The sequence below is a fragment of the Hippopotamus amphibius genome, chromosome 8 (assembly GCF_030028045.1).
Source record: "Hippopotamus amphibius kiboko isolate mHipAmp2 chromosome 8, mHipAmp2.hap2, whole genome shotgun sequence".
Lineage (NCBI taxonomy): Eukaryota > Metazoa > Chordata > Mammalia > Artiodactyla > Hippopotamidae > Hippopotamus > Hippopotamus amphibius.
Window position 1 is genome coordinate 62938430 of NC_080193.1, and position 24465 is coordinate 62962894.

A 24465-nucleotide genomic window follows, 5' to 3' on the forward strand; every position below is an offset into this window, starting at 1 on the left:
CAGTAATTTCAACATGTTAAAATGTATTACAATTAGGTATAATTGTTCGCTGAAGCAGCCCATTCTATGGGTTAATAATTCAAAAATGGGGTGGGAGAAGGGGTAGTCACTGAGATTTTAAGACAAGCCCAGACCTTTTTATTCCCCCTTTTAAAACTTCTCCTAACTAGTCAAACTGCTTCCCTGTATGAATCATGCTGAAGCAGAGCATCTATATCATATAATACTTCTGAGTAAAGACAGATTTTATTCCCCAGATTAAGCCCTGCAGCATGTCAAAATAAATATCTGAATAGGAATTAAAAAAAAAAACATAAGCCCTTTGTACAGGGTCACTTCCCACTTTCTTCTTCCTTTTGTTCTCTCCTTCATTTTTTGGTAAAATTGATGCTCCTTGTGACAGGCACTACTTGGCAGGTGTTCCTGTTGGCGTTTTATTGTGGTGGATGATGGGGATGAAGGAAATCTTAGTGAAGTAAGCTTTGTATTTTTTCAATTTATCAATCAATAAGAAACATTATTTAAGTAAGTCAATTTCAGTGGCAGCAAACTTAAATTTAAAATATTGACCTGGCCACATAGCCTTAAAAAACAGTAGTGTCCTCATCCCAGAAACTGCAGAAAAGTGTATGATTACAGCAAAAACAACAACAAAACAATCCTTGTTCTCAGTGGATAAGACCAAGCACCTGTGCTGAGACCTTAATATATGGCTGTGCCCAGAAACTCTTCATGTCCATGCCCTGCCTGAGATGAAGGGAGCACTTTGGAGGGAGGGTGCCAAATTATTTAAGAGATGCTTCCTCTTGTTTTTTTGCTCTGTTTTCATCTTTGTGCTTCATACTCTAACCAGGGATGCTGAATCAGATGAAACCCTAGACAGTATTTTTTTCAAATGATGATTTCAATTACTAAACATACTTCTTCCTGTTTTAGAAAGATTTCTGATCATCTAGTAGCTGATAATCAATTGTGCCAGAGATATTTAAGAGGTGCTTACCAGAAAGGGTGTCTCTATGACTTTATTAAGCCTAAATGAGATTTGTTTTTTTTAAGCACAAGATTTAGCAAGCTATATTCCTGTTCTGTTTTGTTATAAGAAAGAAATGTCCATCACCACCTTTCATTTCTGGATATTTTGATTTTAAATAAAGTATGAGTCCAGACTTTTGCAAAAAAAAAAAAAAATCATGTTGCTTACAGTCTTAAAAAATGCAGTCCCTTCTTAGTTATAATACACTGTGGTGATGGTTTAAAACTGCAAACTTTTTATTTAATGTAACTCATTATTGCTTTTCTAAATGTAGGAAATTTTTACCCTTATTATTTTTTGGTTTATCTGCACACCAATCACAGAGAAGTTGAGGTATCAAGTTAAAGTTGCTCTTTCACGGTGATTCCAGTTAAAGTCTTATTATATTTCTTGCTTGTGTGAAAAATCTTGTATCTAAACTTAAATGGAAGTCACATATGCAGCCTTGTGAGATACAGAGTACCCTTTAACTGTTCCATCCAAATGAATAATTGTCCATCAGCTTATGGTTCATTAGGGACCACAAATCAGTTGAGTGGGAGGTGTTTCACAGGAAACTATTCAAACCTAAGTTTTGCTAGATTCCTGATGAATAGAACAGCCTAGGATAAGGAACTTTCATCTAAGAGCTCCAAGGTAGTTAGGCTGGTGATAGCTAAGGCCTCTAAAGCTAATTGGGCAGATAAGAAAAAGGGGTAGCAATCTGGTCTGGACATAGAAAGGAGACATTCCTCGGTGTTTATTGGCAAGTAGAAAACTTCACTGGAAGGGTGATCTAAAAATGAAATTCACTAACGAATTAAACTTCAACAAGCATTCTCCATGGTGGAAAATATAGCAATAAACCTTGCAATTTTGATTTTTGTGTCTTTTTAAAGGGAAGACTATTTTTGGTGTATGTTAATTTTAAAATGTCTTTTTATTAGCATTAACTTACTTTATAATTGATGTTTAGTTTTGTAATCTTTTAAAATTCATTTTAACTAAAGTTATTTTTATATTATGTTCAATTAGGCTACTATTTTAAAGGGAAGAAAACTGTAGAAAATCTCTAAATAGACACAAATAGATTCCTCTTGTCTACCTTTCCACCATTTTTGCCCGTGAACATATGCTGGGAATCATTTTATGATAAGTTTACTCTTCAGTCCCATGGAACAATGAATATAGATTCCAGGTTTCAGAAATTCATAAAATAAGGTTCCTGTGTTAAGGTTATATGATATTAAGAAAAGCTTTGAAAGTACTGAATCTTACTAAAATCAACACAAACAAAGCAAAAATGACTTTATGCAGCATTCCAAGAAAGATTGGGGAGATGCAGAAATAGTCTGCAAAGTTTTTCAGTTCCTAGTGATTTTGATACTTGAAAAGTAAAAGGCTGTAAACTAATTCAAATGGTAAGCTGATCTTTTAAAATCTTACATGCATACTGTATTGTTAATTAAAACATACTTTGAGTAAATTAATAAGGTAACTGTAAAACAAACATGCTTTCTGCATGTTAGAGAATGTCATTAACCCAGAGAAATATAGTGTCCTACATTTCCTTTGGAAGCATTCTAAAAGGCACATGTTACTCAGAAAGAAAAGATCTCAGAGCAGTCTGTTAAAACACAGGTTACTTAATGGAAGAAGCAAATTATAATTTTAGAATTTAAAAGGAAGGTGTCCCCAATGGCATGAGAAATGGGACAGAAAATGTCATGTGTGAATGAGAAGAGATTTGGAGCCATCAGCATTCCTTCTCAGTGGCTGACCTGGGTAGGCTTCACCTAGGAGTGGCCACAAAGATGATGCAAATATTTCACAATTTTTCTTAGGAAAAGTCATAGAAGAAACATGGAAGTCGTATCACATTAACTGGAAGGAAATGTAGAATTCTTTTATTTCCGGAATCTTGTCTAGTTGCAAGAATTCAATTCTAAGTGAAATGCTCATTACATATTTACATAACTTGGAGTTTTTATTATTTCATAATTTTGTAATTGTTAAATATTTGTGTTTAGTAAATTGATTCAATTCTATTGATGCATGGTATCTGAATCTAATTTTGTATACATAAGATTGACATGTGAATTTTAGGTCTCTTATTTATGTCATAAAAGCTTAAATGATTTTTAATCCAACTACTCTCCATCTCTTTTATTTTACATATCAATATATTCCTGTGTAAAAGTATTACAATACATTAATACAGAATTTGTGTACAAGATGAAATCTCAGTACATAATTGGGGCTGTTCTTTCTCCTAGCAACTGCAACCATTCAACGTTGAAAAAAAGTATTTCATTGAGTTACATAGGAGAATTTTAAGATATTGTTGAGAGTAATTGTTCACCTTGCCATCTTTGGTATAAAAATGTGTAGATCTCAGAATTTCTCCAAGAATTCACACATCTAGGGGGAAAAAAAGCAAACTACACAGAACAGTTCTTCCACTGTGAAAAATAGCAAAATCCCACACCTATAACAAATTGCAAATTTTCACATATTTGCTCCAGGCAAACATTTGCAATTTTCACAGCAAATAAGGCTTTTGGCTCCAATACACATTTTTTTTTGTCTTCTCCCCCCTTGGAAAAAATCACTTTCCCTATTTTCAGAAAACCAGAAAAACACATGAGACAAAATTACTGATAATATCATGCTTAGTCTAGGTACTTTAATTTTGATATCCACCCACTTAGACAAAAAATATTAGTTCAACATGACTGTACTTGATTCAAGAATCCATGAGTTTGTACAGGGACTGTGCAAATGAAATGTAACTCTTATTGTGACTGGGGATACCTAGTTCCATTCTGATCAGAGGGATCGCTCTTAAAATGTTGCCTAGAGCTTTCAGGAAATAGGATTTTTTTCAAGTGATCAAATAAAAAGAGAAGTTGGATTTCCCCTAAAATAGTTGCTTTTTTATTTTAGTACTATAAGGCAATGGTTCTCAGGCAAGGGACTATGGTATTTCCCAATAAGCTATGAAGTACAGAGAATATTTTTTCTACTTATACTTATACAAACATTTGTTTACATTAAGTATAAAGAAAATAAAAGTCCAGAGACAGTGCAAGGCTGTCTTGATACTAATATCCTCTGATTTACTCACCTTCTAATGTATTTTACAGAAAGGGAATGAGTTGTAGCTTCATTACAATAAGTATATTGGAAACTATGTACATCTCACCCATGGGAAAATCTTTCCTAGGACCATATCACCTACAAGTTTTTGTTCTGTGGTTTAAAAAAAAAAAAGGATGAAAAATTGAGCATTGCCTTCATGTTCTAGAAAGAAGCATGTTGTTTAACCAATGTCGGTTTGGGTTTTCAAACTCATAAATTCAATTCTATGCTATTCAGTTGATTTACTTCAGAACCACTTTATTTTATCTAGTAATGTAGGGGTGTGTGTATGTGTGTGGTGTGTGTGTGTGTACAACTTTCTGTTGCACAGCTGTCCACTTGGCTCCTGGTTTCTACATAGGACCTGTATGTTATTCTGAGCGAAGTCATCTGAAAATACAGAACAGATCAGGCCCTGCTCCTCTTCAAAACATGACTTATGACAGCAGAAAAAAGTCCAGTCTCTTTAGCCTGTTTTTTAAAGACCAAGCACAATTGATCTCTGTCTACATTACCAGGTTCCTCTTCCAAAGATTTCTTCCATATATCTCCTTTGTGCTACTAATACCTGAACATTCTGACATGTTTAATCTCTCTTGGATGTCTTTGCTTATGCTAGTCTGATGTGTTCTCTCTCTGTGCAGCTCCCCAGCTGGATTCCTCATCAGTTAACTCTAAGCTAATAGGCCATTTCTTTTGAAAAACTATTCACAGTCTTCCTATTTGAAACTCTTTTTTATCTTCTGTACCTCTACCTCTATGATAACACTCTCTCCATTAATTCAAATTATTCATTTGTCAGATCTTTATTGAGTACCTAATATTGCCAAATGCAAAGGTTATTAGACATAGTTTTTGTCTTTTAAAAGTTCACCATGAGGGATGTTGTCCCAATCTGATTTTATAGGCAATGGGAAGGAAGGCTATGTCTTTATACTTACAGGTAGTTTAAAATGGCAGGCACTTAATTTTTTTTAATGAATTTCTGTTCTTCACTGTACGGATAATACACATAGCCCATTTGTTTAGTATGTGATTAATGAAAAAAGTGAGGGCAAAAACAACCCAGTATAAGGGGACTATTTATGTAAAAGCAGTTTTCAAAAGTGCAGTTATCTATTCCACAACTTAAAGTACAGTTAATTTGCAGAGGGAAACACCCTGCTAGTGTGTTTGGGGAGCTTCTTCCTTATATCAGTGGTGCTTCAGTTCCCATAGCAGCTTCCTATTGTGAGTTACTTTGTCTTTCAGAACTAAGAAGGATTTGACCCAATGATCATAAGATTTTCTCTAATCCTATTAATTTAGTGCGTATCTTAAGTGTATCACATAGAATTTAAATATGCTTTTCTTAAACTCTTTCCCCACCTTTTAAATCTTAGGTTAGTTGCAATAAACACAGGTGTGCCAAATCTTCCAAATGCCAACATAACCATTTAACCCAGTGAACAACACAAAAATCAAAGCTGATCTTTTTTTTTTCTTTTGCCTAGTTTTGAAATAATTGTATAGCTCTGTCCGTTTTTATGTATTCCATACCAGCTAACTCAGGGATCTACCTATCACTCTAGTCCCAGTAGATTATGCTTTTACTTGCAGAGGACAGAAGGTTAGCTCAAAAGCTTGACTTAATAGCCCTCTTCCTTTCCAGCTTTCTTTTTCACTGGTCTCTGTTTCTCATTTGTTTTCACATAATAAAGAACTGCCTCTATATTCATTTCCACTGCATGGTTAGCTACACTTCTTTGCCTGTGTTCTTACTGTACCAGCTACCTGGAAAACCCTTCCTACTCACCATAGAAATAAAATTAGTTCACAATAACTCTCTCAGTTGACAGTTCAACACAATTGTCATTTTTAGGAAGCTTGTCAAATCATAAGTAAAATGCCACCCTACCCTACCTGTCTGACACACTATGCATGAGACTATCTTAGCATTTATTTATGTTAACTTTTTGTGTGTCCCTCTTCTACTAGACTACATGCACTAGGAGGAAAATGCTGCTTATTTTTCATCTCCAGAGTCTACCACATTGCCTGGCACTTAAAATGCATTCAATAACCAAATATTATTGAATTGAGATGAACTTTCTGCTGCAGGAGGAGACAGAGATGGACAAGAGGCCACCTGGGACCCTGAGTTTCATTCAATTTAACATACTTTGTCATGACAAATATAAGATTAGAAATTATTAAAATTCTGACAATTCTAAAAGTAACTGGTAAAGCTACACCTTCATCAACACTTGGGTAACCCTTTCTGGCTTGCCTCTTCTATACATGATTTCATTTGATCCTCACAATGAAGGCGTGAAGTGGGTATTATTATTATTATCTCCAGATTAGAGAAGAGAAAATTCAGATTTAGAGAACTGGGATGACTTTTCCTTAAGATTACACTGCTAGATAGCAGCCAGAGAACTGAAACCAGGCCATCAGAGTCTAAAACCCTTTCTCTAATGCTTAACATTAAAGTTAGTAATGTATTTATTGAATCCTCCTAATTGATCACTGACACTCCACTAGTAAATGAGGCATTTTGAGGGGAGAGGGGACACTTACGGTATGTTTGCCCCCTGGGCAATAGAAGAAAGCCTTAATTTTGTAATTAATATATCAATGAAATTATTTTATAATAAGAAATATATGTTTAATGAAAGTTAATTAGTGATCATTCACTAGTTTTATGCCCATCATTTAATCCATGCAGCATGTATAGCTATATAGAATATGGAAAATTTCAAGGACCTCTCCAACATAATTATCAAATCGCTTCTTTTGTACATTTTCATGCATTATAGTTTTAATAAAAATATATAATTTAAAGCTCAAAACTATATAAAATTTTCATTTTCATTTGTGCTCCTTATGTCTTTGTATGAAGTGGGCTTTCATCTACAGTGTCCAGAAACTATAATACAACATAGGTATTAACTTACTCAACAAATAAATACTAGTTCATTGCCACAAACATTTATTGAGTGTTTCTTATGTTGGACCTAGCATAGGTCAAGAATTGTATTCTTGATATAGGGGGTAAACAAAAATGAAGAACCATATCCCTTTATATTTGTGTTCTGATGCTTTTGCAATTGAGTAGGACTGGAGGTCATATTTGAAGGGTCTGTGAATTTTTGAAAACCAATTCAGAAATTATTTGGTAAACAGAATGAAGCAGGAAGTTGAAATTGATACTCCCATCTCATTAAAACATCTTTGATATTAGTATGAGCTGGAGAAAACTTAATGGTGCAGAATCCCTAGAAGGTTATTATTAAATATAAATATAAGTATGTAGGAATGAAAGCTTTACCATCATCAGCAGCAATGAAAATTGAGAAGAAATGACCGATGATAGAGATCCGACCACAGTGACACTGATACAACTGGGTCACTTGGGTAGATGTGTTAAGGATAAACCAGAGGTTTGAAGATTGCTGAGTAGAGAGATTATAACACCAAAGTCTCAGAGAAATGGCCAGAAATATAGTTTCTTTTTTTTTTTAAGATAGGTTATTATTGAGTTTTAGACAGAATTTGAAGGTGCTTTATGGGTAAACAAAAATATTTAATGTTTGTCTACTGGGAACATGTTATCTTGCTTACATACACACACCTATGCCCATATATCCATATGTGCAAAATCCCCCTCCCTTGCCCAAGGGGTAATATATTCTTATAATTAATATTTTTTATTTCATGAGAAATAACCCCACTGGACTGGTATCAAAAAAAGCCCTGATTTCTCTTCATGATAATTTTAGTGTTTCGAATACATGGACTACTGAAAATATTTGACTTGAATGAGTGTGCATGTCTTTGTAGGACAAAATGGGTGAAAACACTTTCTATAAATAAAATGTTGTAATTTATTAAAATTTTTTAAACGCAGAATTTAGAATAAACACCTAAATTTCACACTCACATACCCACATTTGGATATGTATATGAATAAAAATAATCCATTATACTTGTTTACCATTTTTATTTCCAAAACACTTTTGAAATCTAATTTTTGAAGGACATTATATTAATATATGTGAAAAGGGTGTTTAAGTTTTACTTAAGCAGAAACCTATGTGTCATGGGGAGTTCAAACACCAACATACCATTTTGGTGACATTCTTACTTGCATCTCCCCAGATGGTAACTGAAAAATCAATGCAGCATTCTGTTTTAATTATCTTTCTTTAGACACTGATTATAGTACTACTTCATCACATCTGGGCGAAGTGTTTACTGAGCATTTCCTATGGGCAAAGAACTCAGGTAGGTGTTGATGGCCATATAAAACAAGTATTCTGGCTCAGATATTCCAGAATCATTTTTTTCTCAAGCAAGCCACTCCATACTCGCCTTCTGCATTCCATCTAATTGCAATTTCCAGCTTTGTATCATTGTGTATGTCTCATTTTGCTAACAATTAATTTTTCGTAATTATTTCAAAAACCTTGATATAAGCCATGTATGTTAGTGTGCAGAGTAACAAACACTTTTATGATCTGCTAGTCTGTAAATTTTACAATGATCCAGTTCTCCTGAGATAGATTGAGGCCGTGTTAGTTACATGGTGGTCAATAGACAAGTGCTCAAAATCCTTTGATAATGGTACTAGTGTCACCTAATAACAGTTAAAGCCTGTGGAATAATACTTCATAGCTAAGTTTTTTAAGCCATTGAAATGAAGAGCTAAGATGCCTTAAGATTTTATATGGTCACTTCTTTAATTTGTATTCCTTAAATACTATTTTCTCATAGAGGTTTTTGAAAGGACCTGACTATCAAACAATTTGGAGGTCATGCCTCTTAGAATATTTAGAATTTGAGTTTCCCACATCGTTAAAAAGGGCAGAGATCAATGATTCAGGGGTCAGATAAGCTGGTAATCGAGTGGCGATTCTGGGAGAGATTTTTTTTAAACTCCACTTTTACTCTTCTGAGAGATCCATGGGAATGGCTAACAGGATATAAAATGGAGGAGAGGGGATTTTCATTGGTGACAAAAATAGGAAGTGTGATAATTTTGTGTCCTCAACTTCAAAGGATTTTAACTAAATGATAAACAGGGGGAAATGTTGAATTGAGTAGGAACGTGGCTTCAGTCCAGACTCTTCGCTCAATAGCTCCATGATCTCAGAAGAAAATATAAAAAATTCTTATCGCTTGATTTTCTCATATACAAAATGGAAAGGGGTTGTATTTGTATCTACCTTGTAGAGTTGCTGTGAAATTTAAATAACAGGTTAAGTGCTCAGTCTGGTGCCTAGTCCATGGTAAGCACTCGAGTGCTATTCAGCAGTTCACCTCTGCCCCATCTTCCTCACCATTGTTATGCAAGAGGGAATTAGGATCAGATTTCTGACCCTCTTCTACCACCAAAATTTCCCCAAGGAGCTATGCGGCCAGGATCTGAGTGGATAAAATGCTGAGAGAACTCTGTTCACAGCCTCTGTGAGGGAAAAGGACAGGATGTGGTCTCAATGAACGTTTTAGAAACCCAATATGGCAGAGTCTCATCCTTCATTGGCAGCCAGAACAGAAAGTTTCTAACTGAGAATCAGAAAAAAATTCTACATGTTCTATAAAAAGATGCATTATGTCAAAACAAGGGGACATTCCTGAATACTTAGAGGAATTGATTAAATGAAGTAGATATACTGTAAAAACAAAATGAAACAATATGAAAACCACACAACAGAATAAAAAAAGAAACCAACACAATCTTCAGAGCTTTCTGATTTATGATATCCTTAAAATTTGAGAGATTATTTTTTCTATTTACATGGAGGAAAGAAATGTGAAATAGGAATAACCAGAAATCAGAAAACATTGCATGAGAAAGAAAACTATAATTGCTACATTAAAACTATGATGGGTTTCAAAAATAACAAATAAGATACAACAGAAAGCTGATTTATAGAAATCAAATTCAAGGAATTCAACCAGGATTCAGATGAAAACTGTAAAAATGAAAAAAAGTGAGAGAGGTAAAATACACAGAGAGGAGATGAAGTATAACACAAAACCCCAAATGAGAACACAAATCAGCAACAATAATCAAATAAATTATTTTTTCAAGAAAAAAACTTTATTGGGATGGCAAAAAATCCAGTTACAGATTGGTACATCTAAACAAATACCAAGAACATGAAAATTGCAGAGTTTATTGCCTAAATATATTTTGATGAAAATGTTCAATCTTAATGATTTTTTTAAAATTTTACTAGCAATCAAAATGACCATAAGTAAACCATAAGGCAATGATTAAGTTAGAGTGAATGAATTAAATATTGTGAATAATAATTTAACAATTATCACCTAGATCAAAAACAGGTTTTGTCATCAAATCTTGGAATTATTTGAGCCGAGTGAGGAGACAAAAATTATGGTGACGTTCAAGACAATTTCACTATTCTATCATTCAAAAAAAAAAAATATGTTGAATGTAAGTGGCAGGCATTCTGTATTGAAAGAGTTTTATTGGAAATTTGATTCTTTCCAATTTTACGTTATTTCCCAAACCTTCACATTGAAAATACTATTAAAATAAAATAAAATGAAAATTCCTAAGAAAGTAAAAGGAGAGAAGAGAGTGAAGAGAAAAAAGGCAATTTAAGAACTTAACTAATATTTCTCCGCAGAAGGAAGGTCAGGTCCTTTTTTCATGGAGCTGGATCATGGTGATTTCCAAAGGCAACACTTTCTCATCTTCACCCATCTGTCTCTCAAGGGTATGGGATCCAAGGCCAGGGACTGGATCTCACAAGGATGATGTTATTCAAAACCTCGTCACATACTGTCTCCCTATTCTGTGACATTCTTTCACACCACAACCATTCTGAAGAGGATGTAGGCATTCTTCAGTTCTTATTTTTTCTCAGACGAGGCTACTGTAGTTGTTGCCTCTGTACCCTTGGTCAAGGCTTTTCCCTTCTCCAGGCTTCAATTTTCTCTCTGAAACAACAGTTGGAACCGGTCAAGTTGTGTTAACATTCTTTGCGTTTATAATTTGCAGATGGTTTATGGATTATGACAGTAATTCTCAACCTTGACAAACATTGGAATAATGTGGCAAGGTTTTGTTTCATTTTTTAAAATACTAATGCCTGTTTGTCATCCCAAAATTCTAATCTAAATGGTCTGGGGTAAGATCTGGACATCAGGATTTTAAAAGCTGATCAGGTAGAGAAGGATGGAACTAAATTAATTTGTTGGACACCAAGAAAGTCCATTCATGTAAAAACATTATATAGTGGTGAGAAGTTGGATTACAGTAGCAAAAACTTACTTGCTTTTGGGGGGCAACAGCTGCCAATAAAAACTAAATGCCTGAAAAATTAAAATCTTTTACAAAATAATTAGGTTCCTTAAAAGAGACTTTTTGTGCCAAGGAAAGCAGCTGTCTTGAGAGGATTCCTCTGCCCGTTACCAATTACAGGGTCCAGTATCTTTTCTTACAGCAGAAAAGAGAAGAAACTTTCATGTGAAGGCTGAAGCATTGACTTTGGGAGAAGAGAGCAGGAAGAACAGGTGGGACTGTGAAACTAGCAAGCATTGGGGAAAACTTTCGAAAATTCTGTCTCAGCAGAAAAAGACTCTTGGCCTGGAATTCTCTTCTATAAAATTGCCCACAGGTCTCTCTCACTGTATTTGGTCACTAAGAGACTGAGATACTCCATGATCATTCTACCTAAAACAGCATACCTCTCCCCTTCTGTATACTTCTCTATACTTTTTGCAGTGTTTATTTTTCTTCATAAGTCCACTTGACTTAATATATACTTAACTGTTTATGTTTGTGCACTGATACAGCTCTATTCTAGAACCACTTCTGATTTATAGTATGCAGTCAAATGATACTCATTGACAATGTCAGCAAGATTGGCATTCTCATAAGGAATCAATTTTAAATCTACTCCAAAAATTGACCCATTTTTCTATTGAAAGACTACTTCATGGTCTTTATAGAAGATCTTGGTAGCATTTAACCTGAACATTATCCAAGAAGGTGTTCATAAGTGATTATACCATCAGTAATGCCCTCAAAGAACATTTCCTATTAACATTTCAGCATCTTCTAATAGACTTCTATCTGCTAAAAGACTCTCACCCAAAGCTCCAGTTGATTTAGCTACATTTATAAGAATCTTCATAGCCACATTTATAGCTAATATTCATAAGAATATTAAAAAATGAACAAACTGGATGGAATAATTTTGTATCAATCAAACAAATGTTAACATTATCTGTCAATCACAAAATACACTCTGAGGGAGTGAGGATATTATTGCTGTGGTTTATAATAAACTCTGCTTCTTTATGTTGGCTACCAGTATCATTATCTCAAAACTACTCACTCCAAGTTCTTGATAGTCAAATGATATTATCAGTTATCACATCTATTAAATTATCTGTTTTTCATGGTATGCTGCAAGTGGCCATTTTACCCAAACACCATAGAATAATATTCTATAGTAAAACCTGACTTTGCTTGCTTCTTATGTAAAATATTGAAATGAGAGACCCAAATATGCAACTTTTAAAAAGAAATATGGAGTCACAGTTTACACTTTATTTTAGTCAAAGGGCCAAGATGTGATTGGCATAAAATTTGAGAGAGTAAGAAATTTGAAAAATAATAATTGTGCTTTGAATCTGCACAGAAGGAGTCTACTCTGAGGAAATGGTTTAAGTTAATACGGCAAAGCATAGGGCTCACTGTTAGAAAAACAATTTAAATAATTTGTTCACTGGGTCATCTTTACCCATACTTTATATAAGCGAAAAAATATGGTGAGTTTTGATCAAAGAAAATATTGCCATGAAATAGAAGGATACGGATATTCAGAATTTAGGAAAAATTTCCCGACTGTAGAGCTATTTTCAAAAGATCTGTTCTGATATACTCAGCCCTCTACCACACTCCTCTAAAATAATAATAATAATGATGATAATAATAATACACTTAGTATTAGAATCAAAATGTATGATTCTATGTTTGAAACCAAGTTCAAAACATATTTGATCCTCCTCCCATTGAGAGGTAGGTTCTATGACTCCTTCCCTTTAATCAGGACCAAACTTAGTGACTTACTTGTGATAAATAAAACACAACAGACGTGATCCTATGTGACTTCCAACTCGAGGTCCTAAAAGACCATGAAGCATCCTCCATCTTGAGATGCTTGATTCGGAGAAAGCCAACATCTACGTGAGAAATCTAGTTACACTAACACCGCCATGCTTACAAGGTCATGTGTAAGTGTTCCAGGTACCAGCTCAGCTGAGCTCCCAGCCAACAGCCAGCATCAATTGCCAGCCATGTGAGTGAGCCATCTTGGATGTTCAACCCAGTTGAGCCTTCAGATGGCTGCACTCTCAGCAGATATCTGAGTACAACTACATAAGTGATCCAAGCAAAAATTGCCTAATGAATACCTCTCAAATTTATGACCCTTATGTACAAAATGATGACCAAAAATAAATCATTGTTTTAGACAACTGAATTTGGGGATCATTCATTTCACTGGTATATTAACTAATACAAATTAAAGAGCCATACTTCCACAGCCTCTCTGATGAAAAATTTATGTCATGAAAGATTAATTTCTCAAATCATCTGTGTATCCCAAATAGCAAAGCATCTCAGAGAATACTTTGAGCTAACTTTTTTTCAAGTTTCAAGTTGTTTGTAACTGACTTAGAGTTAAGTATATTCTCATTTTCTGATAACCACTTTGATATTCCACTTCATATGTTGGACATCTGTCAGCTGTGCTTGTTTTGCCCCCTCTTCCTTTCTGACAATCTGCCATTTGTAGTACCCTAGAGAAACTGTCCCTCAGATTTAATTCAAGTAAAATTGCTTAACTTTTATGTAACTAATAAAATTGTCCAGTGGGTTTGTCTCTTAAACCATCATTTGTAAGTGTTAAATAATTATGTTATTACATTTGGCCAACCAGTTTCCTTCTCGACTTTAGCCAAATATCCTTAGAGGAGTGGAAAATGCTTTGTCTATAGTTAACTATATAATTACTATTACATAAGCACAAATATATAGTTACTCAGGGTGCAGAAAAAATTTTGGTAGTGACATTGCCAATCCTTTCCATTAGATATTCAGAACAATTTATGGTAGCTACTTGCTGTGTTAACATATGAGTAACAAAAGGATGTCAAATTGAGTCCAAATACTGAAAAATACACACAATCTATGTTGTTTTAGCAGGGAGCATATAGCATTAGGGCATGCTAAATACATTTAGTTAGGGTATGAATTTACATAAGTATGGCACATTCCTGTTAGACGTTTAGTAGAGTCTTAAGAATTGGGTACTGGAGTCATGCTGTCTGGTTTCAAATCCAGCATCAATCCCTATGGTAGAAAATGAAAATCATTCACCAAAAATGTATATTTCCTTTTCCCCTGAACATATTTCTCACCATCCTTTGAAGTTAGGATGACGATGTGCCTTAACATGGTCTTTTGAAATGAATTTTTGACAATTAAATGTGAGTAGAAGTGATGTGCAATATCTAGGTCTGTCCCATAGAGCTTTCTCCTTTCGTTGTCTGGATGTCATCTTTTAAGATAATCTTGAAAAACTTGTATTTAGGTTTGGCAGAAATTTATCAGCTTGGTTCCGTGAATGACTGTATGGAAAAGAGTTTCCTCACCCCCAACTCACCATTGACTGGGACTGCAGTGGGATATTAAAAATATATATACTTCAAAATGTTGGGTGTGTATATTACTGTAGACATAGAACCTTAGTATAACCACTTACTAGCTGTGTGACCTTGAGAAAAATTAAACTTTTAGTGCCTCTGCTTCCTTACGTGTAAAATGGACATAATGGCATCTCCTTATGAGGTTGTTGAAAGGATTAAATTAAGTAATATACATTGAATACTCAGAACAAAACATGATTCATAGTAAACACCATGCAGTCTTAACCATCATCATCATCACCATTATGAGGATTCAACATGAAGGATACCTAATTCATGAGAAGAGTCTTACATTGCAGAAATAAATATTAAGGGTTACTTTTAATGTTTGACTTACTAAATTTTAATAGCTAATACTTCTTTCATTTATTCATACATTGAAATATTAAATACCTGCTCTTTATGAAGCATAGCTAAGAACTGCATATATAACATTAAACATGACAGATACCCTTCCAGACCTTACAGAACAAGTCCTTTAATGGAGAAAACAAGTGACTACTCCACAATCACAACACAATAAGTCTCATATTCATGGTAAAGAAGGATGAAATGGAAGGAAGGAAGTAGGACACCTATTTAAATCTGGAAGAATCAGTGACTCTAAGATAAGACCTTATGGTTAAGTAGTAATTACCTAGGGTTATCTAGTTGAAGAAGTGGACTTGGGGGCTGGACAGAAAGGAGAAAAGAATTCCTACAGAAGGAAAAACATGTGCTCAGGCTAGATGGTAAGAGGAAGCATGGTAGAATCTTAACAGTAGTTGAAGCAATGTGCGCACAAGAAGGGACAGAGGGCTACAGAGAAAGACGAGATCAGAGAGAGGAAGAGGGACAGATCATGAAACAACTTCAAGGTTGTGCTAAGGCCTTTAGGTTTATCTTAAAGGCTATGCATGTCATGTAGGTAGATGACATAAAAAGATTAGGGTTTTAGAAATGTACCTCTGTCTGCAGGGTGAGAATGGATTGGCAAAAACAAGTTTGTTCACCCTGAGTATTGGAAGAACTATTGGGAGGCTGTTGGAGGTTGTAGGTAATAGTAGCCTGGACTAGGATAACAGAAGAAATGATTTAGAGTAGTGAATGGATTAAGGACCTATAGAGGTAGTAAACCTACAGGACTGGGAGACTATTATTTGCAAAAGTAGAGAGGAAAAGTCACAAATAATATTCCAGTTTATAATTAGGCTACTGAGTGGCTGACAGCCTTTGAAGGGACTCCTGAAGAAATTTTTGTCGATTTTGAGTTTGCAGCATGTGGTGGGTTTCAAAATGGAGATAATGAGTAGGCATTTGGGTATTAATGTTCAGAGGTCCAGTCTGCATGTATTGTCCATGTATTCGCCTAACAGTGTGCCTTAAAGGCGAAAAGGAATCTCTTCCTGGTCTACTTAATAGTCCTGAGTTGACCTGAAATGAAGTTAAGATCAAGAAACGTGACTAATGTAATGTTTATATGTTTATCTAGCTGATAAGGCTACATGGAGTAATGGGGATTTGAATGAATATTTATTGGGATGTTTTAATAAAGGAGAAGATTCCTGCATTCTAAAATGTATTTTAGTGATAATTCCATATTGGAAATTCTCTCCTTTACTCTCATCATCACTACATAGAAATGGGAAGCTCTAAAAAGAATCCTTACCATGCTTTAAAAGAAAGAAAATCAATGTAATTGATCTGAAGATAGACAGAAAAGAGATCCTACTCTCCTTGAAAGGACTTTATATTGTGATTTTATTGGATGATTTCTTCAAATTTTTTTATTTATAAAATATTTATGATCAATTAATTTTTTTCTGATTATACAAGCAATGTCTTTTATAAAATTTGGAAAATGTTGAAAAGTTAATAGAAAAAATATCTCAAATATCTAAGTGAAGGCCTTGTTAATATGTTTGTGTATTTCCTTCCAATACTTCTAATATGGATACAAATTTTTTCTACAAAATTAACTATACAATTTTATATCTTGTTCTTATTTAATTGCTCTTGTAAAAGTATACACCCAAGTCATTAAATATTCTTTGAAAATTCAAAGTACTAGAGCTGATAATATATTAAATGTTTATCCATTCCCCTGATGTTGGATATAACATGAGTTCTAATTTTTCTTCATTACAAATAACTCAGATGATCATTTTTGTATATGATATAAGAATCATATGGTCTCAGAAGTAGAATTACTTGATTAAAAAGTATACCTAAGGGATGTTTAAGATGGCTTGGTTATTTATCAGGGTTACCACTGGGAAATCACATTCCGGAACCTAAGCTAAGTGGTACATTTTCACTACCTTCCTCTTCTATAGTATTGTTTTCTCTTTATGAGGTGTGCCTTATAACCAATGACTGTTTCAGAAATATTATGGAGATTTTATCTGGTCAAATGATACAGTTTCCCTAAAGTTTGCTTCGAGTACAGATCTATAGCACGTTTGCCATTCACTAAAATGGTACTATTTCTTCCCATCCAATGCTCAGATCTATATGGAAACCTTGAAGCCATCGCTTTCTCCATAGCTTTAATATGCTTTATTCTGCGTGACATTGAAAGGCAGTGTCAATTATGATGAATCGTGAAGCTCACAACTAATGATACATTTAAAGCCAATTCATTTGCCTCTTTGATCATGTAAATGCATTGGCGTTCACCAAGCTTGCTGTGATAAGACATTATGGCTACTTTGGAGTCATTTCATTGCACACTTATATATCAGCGCAGCTGCCACTAATGTTTACAGGTCCATGTGCTACACATCCTCATGATATTTTGCAGAGGTTAATGCTCATGCACAGTGGATATATTTATTACACAGGCAATAACAGACCCACAGGAGCCATTACGGCTCTTAAGAGATTAGTGTCTACGCTCACTCCCATTTTACCCTGTCTCCTTCTTACTCTATTTAGCTAGTGAGCTCCTTCTTTTTTTTTTAATTCTCCGCTCTTGTTGAAACTGCTTTGGTGCATCCAAATGGTAAAATTAATCTTATACCTGTATGCTGTAGAGTTTAGAAAATACTTTCTTGGCCTATAAATCAAAACAATTTCTAGGATTGCTAGTGTTGCTGTTTGACTTTGAAGTTGTGTCCTTATTCAGCTAATCCACCCTTGATAGTAGCCTAGACAATAATCTACTATTACATAGGAAAAACTTCACCTCTTGCAAAGGTTTTGGCGGTTCTGCAGTAGTAAGTGATATCGAGGCATAAAATGTTATTCCCTCGATCCAACACCTTGCAACATAACTTACAGAGGCTTTTTCTTCAAGAAAAATTCTCACTTGCAACTCATGTTTAGTCTGTTTTTCCTATCTTATCCCTAACAGCTGGGTTATATCTGCTTCCAGGGAAATGTGTTATGTATGTTTAATACCAATAGCTAAAAAGAACTTTGAAAACTGAAAATAGCCTTACATTTAAGTTTGAAGCAATCTGCCAAATATTTTTCAAATTGATCACCAAATTGGGGAGCATGACATTAATCATTAACAAAGAGTGTAATGACTTAAGGTCCAGTCTATAGAAATATGGATAAGATAACCAAAGATAATCATTTTTATTTCAATCATAACTGAATCCCTAGCATTTCTTTCTTTATATCAGGAAGCTTCTGATACAGGACCAATTTGGTTTAAGTAGAGATTGTATTTAACCCACAGTGTCTGAGGCTAGTGTGTGAAGACAGGAGTGCCATTCTTCCTATGACCTTGTCAGTTTCACTCTGCTGAAAGGGTTTCAAACTTGCCAGATCACGTGCTCTGAGTTTACAAGCTTAGGAAGGTTGTTGTGATATGAAGCCAGTTTCATTCCCCAGAAGCCACACCGTTTTTGCTCAAATTGGAAGGACCGTTGGCCAGTGGGGGCATTACTCACAGAATATTTGTCAGGCCAGATGTGTTGGCATTCATCATCTACCCATGAGGCAGTGTCTCTGGACACTGAGTCACAGGGGAGGGGTGAAAAACTTAAGCAATTACAAACCTGCAGATATTAACAAGGGAAGTCTCCTTCACTCAGTCTATTCTTTTTTTTTTTTCTGAACAAACTTTCTCCCGTTTTAAAATGAGCCCCATAGCTTCTACTAATTTGACACATTCAGAATCATCATAGAGTATTTTCTTATGAGGCTTAATACCAGCAAGGGTAAAGGTATGGGTGAGTACTGAGTTGTGTAATTATATTGAAAGATGGTGTACATAACTATTGCTCTACCCAATGACCTCAATACTGAGTGGGAGTGTTAATGTGAAAATGGCTTTATCACCTCGATTTAGTGTTATCTATCGTTGGTGGGTAAACACGGCTTCCTAACTCACCCTATTTAAAGTACCATGAGCGTCCCAATGGATTGTTGGACTTCTCAGGCCACAGGGAACATTCGATGATGGCATAGCCTAGCAAAATCCCAGAATTCACTTTATGTTACTTGTTTATATAAAAGATATTTTAAAGGCCATCGTAATAAACGTTCATCTGAGCTCATTTTGTTAAGGTATCTAAACTGGATTCAGTCATAAAAATATTTTTGGATTTGTAGCCAGAAAAGTCTCTGCATACAATCTATACAAGTATTTTTTTAATGAACATATCTTTATCTCATACAACTTTTGTACTAAAATATGATAGGGCAAGACTGGTGACATATTCAAACCCCACTGCTTTTTTAAAACCAATTTAAAAAACAAAACACCTTGTAAACTAAATTATATCTTGCATAAGTAATGTACCTCTATTTGTGAGACTATTTTATCCATAAAAAAAGTAGTTTTCTTTCTAAAGGCCAACCAATCCTTTCTCTTAGGTCAAAGGAGTATTATACAGGTAGCAGTGCCCCAAAAGATAAATGGCTCTTTCATATGCTGAGGATTTGGTGCTATAAGCCTTCTGTCTCATGAGAGAACATTTTCATAGTGCGTGATACTAATATCAGTAAAAAGCACTGACTTTAGTTCACAGTAGAGAAAAATCTACAAGATATGATAGGAGGATTTTTGAAAAGAGAATAATCATAGACCTAAATTCATTGAGTGACAAAGGTAGATTTTCCTCTAGGGAAGCAGCGGGAAGGTGCTCTGATGTTACTAATCTAATCTTTATGAGACAAGTAAATTACTCATTAAAAAATGGTGTCATTATTATATTTTGAGGCATGGCTAAAGGCTGAATTTATGATACTTGATGCCATCAATGGTGTTTATTTTCACATATCTATAACATAGTTGACCAAGATATAACTACCAAAAAGAAAAAATTCCATGCGAATTTTTTTTTCCTTGGGGAATATGGAGAAGATGAGAGGCAAACAAATTATATCTGTAGTTTGAGAATGAACTATTTTATCTCATTTAAAAAAATATACAACTTTCAAACAGCTTCCAAATTGGGATACTGCATCATTAAGCATTTGACATTTGTCCAGTTAAAACTATTGACTCATGCTTTCATTGCTTCCCCCTCAAATTACTACAGTGCCACAGCTGATCTGACTATATTTTCCATTTCTTATAAATAGCCACAAGAAAAGTATTAATTATCCTTGTACGATTTAATGCACCAACTGCCTTAACCTTTCAGGTTTTCTTAAACGCCAGCATAACAAGGCATATCCATGGCAGCAAATGTGATTTATGACAGGAATCTTTAATTTCTGTTTTTAAATATGTTACCCACCAATCTGCATACATTTAAATTCGCCTGCAACACTTTTCTCTGTCTTGAGGCTGTTGTTTAATATTCAAGGATGATTTTTGTCCACATACATTTTGGTCTATGTCACCTCAGATTAAATTATTACTGTTTGCAGCCTTTTCGGAGCAGGCCTCAGGCCCTTATTTACAAGAATCAATGAAACAGTAATGAAAATCCATTTTTCATACTATCAGCTCTGGCCTGCTTTTATTTAGTTAGCTGTGTCTAAGCAAGCAATTCATTTTGTGCAAATGTCATGTAGAGAAAAAAGGATGAGCTGTGAAAGGGTTAATCATAAAATAAGACCTGAGCTTTCCCCCATATAAAAAGCATTCGTAATGTTAAAATTAAAAAAAAAACCTCTTAATATATGCAAAGTAATGTATATTGACACATAAGCAAGGCTTTTCATGATGAATATTGAAATATATATGCAAAGCACAGGAAATGTGTAACATGTTATAGATCTTTCAGTGTACATTTAGAGGAAATGAACCATTTATATTCTACAATTTAGTGAATACCTACTGTTTATTGGTACAGAGCACATAGGAGTATATTTGTCTTAGTAATTTATTTAGGTAAATATATTTATTCTTCTAGGGGTTCTTGTGCTTTTCTTGGTTCTATAGTACTAGACATAAATATTTAACAATGCATTGTCTCAAATGTTATTCATGTAATTTATCAGAGAAAACAGTGGAGTTGTAATAACTTTTAAGCCTGCACCTTCTCTTAAACCTGAGATTGATTTAGAATGCAGGCAACTGAGCTGAATTTTCTTCACACTGTTGAGAATTATTTACTAGTTCTAACCAAGATAAGCTAAAATGGTCCAGCTACCAAAAGAACAAGATTCATTTAGCCCTTTTGAATCAGCTTTCTTAAGCAAATACTTTGGCTATAAAAGGAAAGGGGTTAGTGAGAGAAGAAAGCATTTAATTGTTATGAATATATTTCCCTTTATTTGCTGACCTACCCACTTCCCTTTATACATATATGTATACACAGAAATATACATATATATTACCCCTTATGAGTATTACTCTTGGGAGTTTCTTCAAAATTTTAATGCACTTGGCTATAAGGATGTCAGTTCAAATTATAGCTAGGATCTTGTAAAAATGACTGTCCACTTTTTCACATCACAAAAAGAAATGAATAGAGAGTGAAAGCATTTGGAATCTTCTTCATTTTTGCTATAGACTTTCTCAGAAATGAATTTTAAAGACTCAAAATCTGGAACTTTCTAACTATACATTTTTTTCTGTTATTTTTGGTTTTTAAAAAACTGTTTCCCAAATTTGGTGATAGAATTCCTAATACTGATAGAATGTGCAGAGCTGAAAGCTAGCTGATTTGATAGCTTTAATTATCTTTTAAAAGCTGAGAGTAATTTTCATAAAGCCAAAGCAGAAAATTCCTACATAGTCCTGAAGCTGCATCTGGACAGTAGATTCAATACTGCCATTGCTCACATAGAGCAAGGCGAGGCCTGGGAATTGAACAGGTCACTGTAAGCCAATCAGACATGAAGCCAAAACATATAGTCAACCTCCAAGTGTACTTACCTCTTAAGGTGCTGTATCTATTACAGTGCACACACAGAGTAGTTTTTATTTCAGTATTAAAGCCTTATAAGTTGAGATTTTAAAGTATAGGAAGAGGACAACCAGGTGAATTATCAAAGTCTAAATTATTCTGGAAAATTGATCATTAAAATCTTTATTGTTGAATGTTGTTAGCTCAAATTCAACAAGAAAGAAAATTGATTGACTGGTTAGTAAGGGAGAGAAAGTTAGTTACCCCTTTTTCACATCGTTTCTTTTAGAATCAGCCCACCATTGGCCTATCTTCCTACCAGCATTTATAAAAGGGGACAAGGACTAAACGGCTTCCTACCAGACATATACATGTGAAAAATTAGGGTACTGTGCTTTCAAAAACTGCTCTTAATTTCTCAAAATGGCCAAGATAAGGGAAAAAAACACAAAGTTTTACTTTAGAGTTTGAAAGCAATCCATTTGGGTTTCATGTATTTCAGCAATTCATACTGCCTGTCATTAACTCCATCAGGTTGTGGCCTGTACAATTGAATCGATTTTATCTTGAGATGTAAACTTTCTCACGTACATGTTTTTCAAACAAATATAACTGCATTACAAAATCCAACCTCTACAGGACAAAGAGGTAAAGATATTTTCAAGTGAGTGCTTGAATCTTAAAAACTCCTGTTTACAAATGGCCAGGAGATCTAAGACCTGTGTTACACATTTTCCACTCAGAGTACATGGTGAGATATGACTCATTTTGCATTTTACATCACATCTGTAAAAATCTGGTAAAAAACTTGAGGAGAATGCTAACGTCATATACTAAGTTTAAAAAAGAAAGATATCTGCTATTAGTCTTCTCAACTGCGTATCTATTTACAAACCACAGGAGATAAAGTATTGAATAAAAGTACAGAAAAATTTAACATTTAAATTCTCTGTTGAATAGGACTTAAGATGACTTCTTTTTTAAAATCTTTCTATGCTTTTTATATTCTAAAAGTTATGAAATTACTAGACACTAGATGATATTTCCATAACAGGAAGAATATTTTTTAAAAGAAATGAGGAAGGAGGGAAACCCCTGTCAGGAGGAGGAGCAAACCCAGGGGGCTTATAGCCAAGAGCACCTCGCTCACCCAAACAGGACATTATCTTTCCTTCCCTTTTCTTTTCAGTGGAAATTATCCCTGTAAGATATTCATCTGAATTCAGAAACATTGTCTCTTTAGTTCCTCTGCGAAGATTTAGAACAGACAGTAATCATTAGATAAAAAATATTGCTTCTTTCTTAAGACGTAGCTTAGATCAGCTGTGTGAACAAATGGGTAGTTTGATGGTGGGGTGTAACAAGACGGGGAAGAGGCTAGCACTGGGAAAAGTAGACCTGGTGTGGGGGTCTCACTAGGATGGGATTTGGGAGAGAATGAATGTGCTTGAGACCTGACACTGTCACTTTCTCATTGCGCGAAAAATCTCTGAATCACACTCTTCTATTTACACATCTGTAAAGTGGCGATAATTTTAGTACCCACAGACTTGTGGTTACAATGAAGTAACTTAATACCCATAAAGCGTTTATAATTACTCTTGGCATATAGTAAGAGCTTAAAAGATGTTGGCTATGGAAAGTATATGTAAGTGTTTAGGAATGAGTAGAATGGATTATTTTAATTTGGCAATAGATGCAGAAAGGAAGGTTTAAAGGTGTAATTTTTTAAAAAATTGAATATTCCAAAAAGGTATTGAGACAGTTTTGAATCCAAGAGAAAACGGAGGATGAGGGGCAATTATCTTCATTATCCTCCTCACTCTCCTCTTCCCTGAAGTAGCAGGGTCCCTGCTGTCAAGAACCAAGGCTAGTATAATTGGCATTGATTAAATGATATGATTTATATATAGGCTAGCCTGGGAAACTAACAACTATATTCTACAGAAAAATATGTTACTAGTTACAAACAGCCAATCTGCAAATGAACATTTGGAATATACTCATTTGTAAACTGACCTTCATATTTCATTACATCTTATTTGCCATTTACTTAACAAGTACATTTTAAAGTAGCATTAGATTAGAGAGTCAATAAGGAATAAGAAAACAAGAACCAGAGAATGTACTGTAAAAAAGAATTTCTCAGATAGATTAAATATTGGTTAAAAAAATGTTCTCAGTGAGCAAAGTCCAGAAGATATTTATTTTTTTCAACTCTAGCTTAGAATTTAGAAAATTAACTAAATTTATGAATATGTTCTATTGCATTGCCACATCTCATATAAACCCAGAACTGAGAAAATACAGTAAAAAGAAATAACAGACAGCTAAGCTACT